The following is a 7142-nucleotide window of genomic DNA, read 5'->3' as shown; positions in this document are numbered from 1 at the left end:
CCTCACAGCTTGCCCTTGCTGAAACTCGCGATCGGTTTCTCTTTCTTTCCGAGGCTCATCCTGAGAACCATTCTCTCTCTCTGACCCTCGGCGCGCGGTTCTGTGGCTATAGCAAGGAGTGAGTCGTTGCACCGCTAGCCGCCGCCGCCACCATCGCCGCAGCCGCCGCCGCCGCCGCGCCTCGCTTGCGGGTTCCTCTGAGCCGGCAGAGCCCAGGCTCCCCATCTTTGCGCTTGGCTCCTGCGCTGCTCTCAGAGTCTTCTTTCCCAAGAATGGTGCTTTTCTGTTGGCTTTAGAAGACTTTCTTTCTTTGTTTTGCGCTGGGAAAACCGTTCGTATTTTGTACTCTTAATATTTTTATTATCCTATGTATCTGAGTATTTTGGTCATTTGGCTAACGCTAAGAATATTCTCCAACGTAAATCAATATTATTTTGTATTTTAAAATCGTTTTAAATATTTAAACAAGGTTAAAACACTGGTTTAATATGATAATTCGTCATTATTAAATATGCCATTGCCTTTTTGTCCCTGCTACATTGTACCCCAAGGCCTCCTGGCCCATTAGTAATACTTTTCCCAATATCTAGGAATTAGACTGAGTGATTCAAAAGGTCATGTTAATTTATCATTATTTATATATTTTGTCTATTAAACCCTTAAAAATGTTTTTATTGCTGGTTCCTCATTCTCTATTAATATTATTTTCAAATTTCAATAACTTTTTGGAATAACTTACAATATTATTATTCTTAATTTTCATGTTCATTTTCTTCACTCCTTTAGAGTACTTATTTTACAATTTGTTTTGTTTGAAATGTTCATAACAGTCTAGGTCATCTTCATACAGTGTTACTTTTAGCTTCTTACTGTGTCATTATTTGTAATGTTACCGATCTTAATTTGCTAGTTATTTTTCATCACATCATTATCTTTTGTTATTTTGTCATAATTTGTAAATTTCTCTAGCTCTTAATACTTGCTTCATCACATGGTTCCTTTACCATTATTTATAATATTGTAGACTATTGGTACCTTTGTCATAAATTGGTACCTTTGTCATAAATTGCTACATTTCACAGGCAATTCTTCTTACTATGTGTTTATATTAATATTGCTCTTAAGATTTTAATAACTTATTTATTATAATAGCTCACTCAGTATCAATAATAAATTATGATAGACTTCTATCAATACAATTTTTAGTATTTCCTGAATTATTACTTTTCATAATTTTGTCACTTTTTACACTAGTAGCACTTCTTAAATTATTGCTATTGGTTTTACTACGGTGGTTCTCTTTATTGTTCTTATATTTTAGATTATGCCTTTCTTTAATCCTTTTGAATGTTGTTACCATTTCCACTCTGTTCTGAAAGTGACTATTATTTTATTATTGTTTATTGTCGTTTTAAGGTTTGAATATTGTTATTAGTTTGGCTATTTAACCTTGTTGCTTTGGTAATTGTTCACCTTCTGATAAATCTTGTTCATGGGTCGTTATTTACACTCGGTGTTCCTTGCTTTAATATTGACGAGCATGAAAGATTCTGAGGTTCAGTATCATCATCGCCCTTTTCCACATCGACTTTCGCTGCAAGTACCCAGGCCTGTTCTTCTGCAAACACAACCTCTAGGCCACCGCTTCTCCGGTCCTGATTTAGCCTAACTCCTCTGGCGCTGGCGCTGTCCCTTCTGCGTCCTCGGGTTCCCGGACCCCACTTGTCCCGTTATTCGGAGGAACGGAGGACTTATGCTCCAACCGCCTTGCGAAGAACCGGGGCAGGCTCGATCTGCGCCACTTTGCGCCACAATCCAGTTGTCCTGACCTTCCGGGGGACCCTTCCCCGGTCGCGATATTCGCCCCTTTCGAGCTCGTCCTTCTAGATCCTGCAGCCGAACCCAGATTTCGCCCAGCTCACCCCGATCCCCACCGCCAACGACACTCACCCTAACTGCGCTGCCGCATGCGGAGGCACCTACCGCCGAGGTCCACTGCAGGCTCGGGTTCAGGGGAGCACCGACCGCGGGGCTCCGAGTTGGGGCCGCTGGGTCAGGGTCCAGCTGCCCGCCGCGCCCTCGGGGCCCGATACATCCCGGCTCTGCAGCGGGCCCTTGATCTCGGAGGCTGCACTTTGGGGCCTCTGCTCCCTCCTCCTCCTTTCCTCCCTCCGGGGCCGCCGCCCCCCCCACCCCCCGCGCTGACGTCGCTGCTGTCAATCAGTCCGCGCCCGCCGCCCCCCGGGGAGGGGGGCTCCGGGGTCCCCCAGCTCCAACTGTCCCAGGACCCCGAGTCCAGAGCTAGCAGGCGGCCGGCTCCCCCACCGCACGGGCCGGGTGCCCTCCCCGCGGCCCTTGGGCCCCGCTGGCCGGGTAAAGGCTGCGAGCCCCGCATGGTTTAGATTAGCGAGGCGGGAAGCGAGGGCGAGCGGCCAGGCCTCGCCGCGCCGCCCGCGAACGCCGAGGCTCGACCCCCGGGAGCGCTCGCCCGGCGCCACGGCGCGGCCCGCACAACGCGGGGCTCCCCGGCTGGGCCGCGGCCCTGCGCGGCGTCCCCGACCGCCAGGAGCCCGCACACGCCCTTCTCTGAGACCCACCCGCTCCGGGCACGCGGCTGGCCCGGGCGCCCCTTTCCCCGGGACGCGGGTACACACGCGCGGCGCCCCAGCCTCGCACCTCCACACCCGCGCTCGCTCCTGCTCGGCCCCCGGCACACTTGCGACGGCCCGGCTGGGCCTGGGGCGCGGCGCGGCGGCGCCTTAGCTCACCCGCCCGTGCTCGTCCCGACCCCTAGGGTAGCGGGCGCTGGACCCGGCCCGGAGTAACTTGGCCCGGGCCGCGGAGGTCACGGGTGGGGCAGGTCCCGCGTTCGGACGCGGACGAGGACTGGTGGCCCGGCCTGGAGCAGCGACGGCGGCGGGGCGATGCTGGGCTGTCCTTGGAGCTGAGACCCAAGGCTCCAAGGTGCCAGCGCTTGGCAGGACTGCCTGGGGAAACCGCGGCCAAAGGCCAGGACTCTGCCAGCAGCTCCCCCAAGATTCTGGGGAGCTAAAGAGAGAGAGCTCAATGCCTACTCCAAAGTCGCCGAGTCAGCTGTGTTACAGAAAGTGAGCAAGACCCGCTACCTCCAAGACCTTCTAAGGCAGCCTCAGGCTCTCTCCTCTGTGTCGCTGTATTTGCCTCAAATTTTCATGAACTGTCCCTTCCCGCAGACCCTGCAGCTCCACAGTCCAACGGATCTATGTGGACCTGGGCCTGTTCATTCTCCAACCTCACAGCCCACAATCCTGGGTCAAGGATAAGTCTGTCCTCCCCTCTGCAAAGGCTGCCGAGTCCTCTGTCAATGGAATCCCCAGGTTAGCTTCTGATTAGCTTCTGCACCTCCTCCCACTGGTGTCTCAAACCTCTCCTGGCTCTTCCTTTCCAAGATTCTGACCCCAAAACCAGATAGAAGGGTGCAAGGTAAGGAAATGCCATTCCTGGGTGGATCTGTCCCTTTTCTAGTGCTAGGAAGTGGAAGACCAGCATCTGTGCTCCACTACGGCCCCACCCCCACCTCAATTCCCTTCCCCCTCATTCTCCACCTTTCACTCAAAGGAGAAAGCAAAACACTAACTCCAAGCCAGCTGCTGCTGACAGGAGCCTGAGACCAAACTCCTGGCAGGGCCAATCCCTCTCACCCCCAGCAGTACCAGATTTGGCAACCCCATCTTCCCTTCTCAACTTGTCTCATGGAGTCCCAACCCAGAAAAGGGAAATAAGGGCTAGGAGGAGTGAGAAATTTAATCCTCCCTGAAGCCTGCCTCCTGCTGGAGTGGAGAAAGGGAATGTTCTGGTGTTTCTGAAGACGCTGTGGGAGTCATGTTTCCTGTGTTAGGAGAACTGGATGACACGCCTGCCTCAGCTTCTGCTCCCAAGTCCCCTCCCATGCGGCTCTCCAACAGCCTGTTGGGAAATTCCTTGTGAACAGTGTACAGATCAATCAACTGCTGTGTGAAACGGGGAGCAGAGAATGCTGTGAATCACCAGGTACCATGGCAAGAGTAGAGTCAGGACAGACTATGGGCAGAATATGTTGACAATCATTGGCGGAATTTCACAATGAGATCATCTAGACTCGCTCTTTAAAGATACCAGAGTGGAACCTTCCTATAAAAGCAAGACTTTCTAGAGACTCATGGGAGATAGTTCAAATCGTTCTTAACTGGTTCATGATGATGTGAAGAAACGAGATTCGGAAAGGAAGCCTTTCGCAACAAAAAGGAAGGGGCAAACTAGTCAGCAAGCAAGAGAAAATGAGAGGTTACCCAGGGCGCATACTCCATTACTGGAATGGAATGTCTTATTTTACTGATTCCAAGACACACATTTTTCACATTTTGATAGATCTGAAGTCGGGGTGCATCTTAAAGCCAATGGTGTGTCATGATTTAATTGGTTTCTTCTTCTTCTCCTTCTCTTTCTCCTTCTCCTTCTCCTTCTCCTTCTTCTTCTTCTTCTTCTTCTGACATAAAATAATACAGCAGCTTACAATTGCTGAAGTAAAGTACTTGTTGAAAAATGGACCCTGGAATAAAGGGGGGGGGGGAAATCCTATTTTCCCTAAAATTGAATTGAGACATTCAAAGTATGAAAATTCTTCTCAACTAGCAAGGCAAGTAGGTAACTATAAACCAGAATTAATCATACCACTTTTTAAAGTTTAATGGGAAGATTCTTTGTTTCGTACCAGGCAGATTTTGGTTTTGAAACCTGGCTCTGAATCCCAATTTAACATTTAGCAACTGTGTGGCCGTGGGCAAGTCTCTAACAACTACATACAATGAAAAAAATTCACACCAATCCCCTCTCTTATTGTGAGGATTGACTAAGATAAAGTCTGTAAATAAAAGCCCGGCATGTGGTAGGTAGCTAATAAAGGTCACATCCTGATACTTTTAAACTTTATTTTACTTCAACTCATTTCTAAAAAGATTTGAGGTGGTTTATAACCAAAATAAGCTAATAAAAATACAAGTGGGAAAACAAATTAGTATCAAGAAAAAAAGATGAAAGAATATATACTATTGACTGGGGAAGCAGCTCAGTGGTAAACCACATGCCTCCATGGACTCAGTCTCTGGCATCACAAAACAACAAAACAAAGACCATACTAAGTCCCCACTCCTCTCTCACCCCAGTCTCTGGTAACCAAAAACACGGAGAAATGTGTGTGTGTGCGTATGTGCACGCGTGTGCGTGTGTGTGTCACATGTCACTTAGAGTTGACAAAATTTAGAGTAACTTAAAGACTAAAGATATATATACCTTACTAACAGCAGGGCATATAGTAGGCTCTATGTCAGAAATATGAAAACAGTGAAAGCTAGGGGAACAAATTTTGTCCTGACCCTAAATTTTGAAGTAGTTTATCCTGTGAATTTTACCACTGAAATGGCTTCACTGAACTTTAGTCTTGTCACTGCTTTAACTGAACTTTCTCATTTGATGCTGCATTAACACCATTTTATCTCTATCTATGGGTCCATTCAGCCAAAGAAATATTTATTAATGCTCACTATGTGTCATACACATTAAACAGAAGAAAGGCCAAGTAACCATTCAGAGAACTGATTGACCAATCAGTTACTAGCTTCAAATTTGCTAATGAATGACCTGAGCACTTATTAATAATCCAGATAACCAATCTCAAAGGGAGCAGAAAGAGGCTGCAGAACAAATTGGAGAATTCTAGTCAGTCTGCTGAAGTAGGTTTCTCAGAGCTCAAGGTGAGTTTGGTTGAAGATGAATGGCTATTTGAGTTTGGTATTATAGAATAGTCAAAATCCATTACAGTATTGAAATCTAGGTTTGGGGAGAATTTAATAAACATTAATAAGATCAACATTAAGCCCCCAAAATCAGAATCTCTGAAAAGAGGGCTAAGATATTAAAATACACTGCTCTATGCCAATTATGGAAGTCCTTTCCCTGATTTTCTAGTCTTCCATAAAACTAGATACTGTCCTTCCTAGGATTCAGTATTGGCTAAAGAGGGCTAAGGAGAAGACTGGAGGGGAAATAAGCTGTGAAGAATCTGCTGTTTTCTTGTTTGTTTTGCTCTCTTGGTAAAGGGGAGGACATAGTCTTCTCCTCTGCGGATGAAATCCTTGGAATGGTTCCCTCTAGGGACCTGCAGCAAGAAGTTTGAAAGCAACTTCTTGCCTCAGGTTCCTAGGATAACAGAGGAAGAAGAAAGAGTTGGATAGAAAAACTGAGCAGGTAACCAGTGCCAACTTGCTTAGAATGTGAGGAAAAGAAACCCAAATTTTTCTTTAAAAACAAATTATTTTTATTTGAGGCACCATAATTTGCAATACTGTAAACAATACTGTAAACATTTCTTAGAGAGAAATATACAAATATATGCCTCTTGGAAAGCCCGGCAAGCTACCGAAAGTATCCTGCCCGCATGGGCAGAGCATGGCAAGCTCCCCATGGCGTATTCGATATGCCAAAACCAGTAACGACAACAGGTCTCATTCCCCTGACCCTGAAGGAGCCTCCAATAGTTGGGAAAAGATGAGTAAGAAAAGGCTGCTAAAATCTCATGGCTGGGAGGAATAGAGACGTTACTGGCGCCTGCTTGAATAAATCAATGAACAATGGGATGACAGTGACAGTAAACATTAGGATTTCACGTATACAATGTTCCAACACCAAACTCCACCAGAGTATCTGCTTTCCTACACTGTTTTAGGAGTCCCTTCCCGAACACCCAACACTCCCATCCCTGACCTTGGTAAGCTAGCTCAGTTTTATAATATAGCTTCAGTTCCTGTTCCTTTGGCCATGTGTTGTTCCTATGCTTTTTGCTTTACATCCCACATATGAGAGAGATCAGTTTGTATCTGTCCCTCTTCTGACTGACTTCACTTTCACTCGGCACAATACCCTCCAGTTACTAGAAAACTGCATGATTTCATCCATTGTGTATATAAACCAGAGTTTCTTTTATTTTTAAATATATATATATTTTGCTTTTTGGGTCACACCTGGCGATTCTCAGGGGTTACTCCTGGCTCATGCACTCAGGAATTGCTCCTGGCGGTGCTCAGGGGACCATATGGGGTGCTGGGAATCGAACCTGTGTCGGCCATGTT

Source organism: Sorex fumeus, unplaced genomic scaffold, assembly GCF_029834395.1.
Source record: "Sorex fumeus unplaced genomic scaffold, SorFum_2.1 ptg000063l, whole genome shotgun sequence".
Classification (NCBI taxonomy): Eukaryota; Metazoa; Chordata; class Mammalia; order Eulipotyphla; family Soricidae; genus Sorex; species Sorex fumeus.
The sequence above is the reverse complement of the archived record's forward strand: the minus strand, read 5'-3'. Positions refer to the sequence as shown.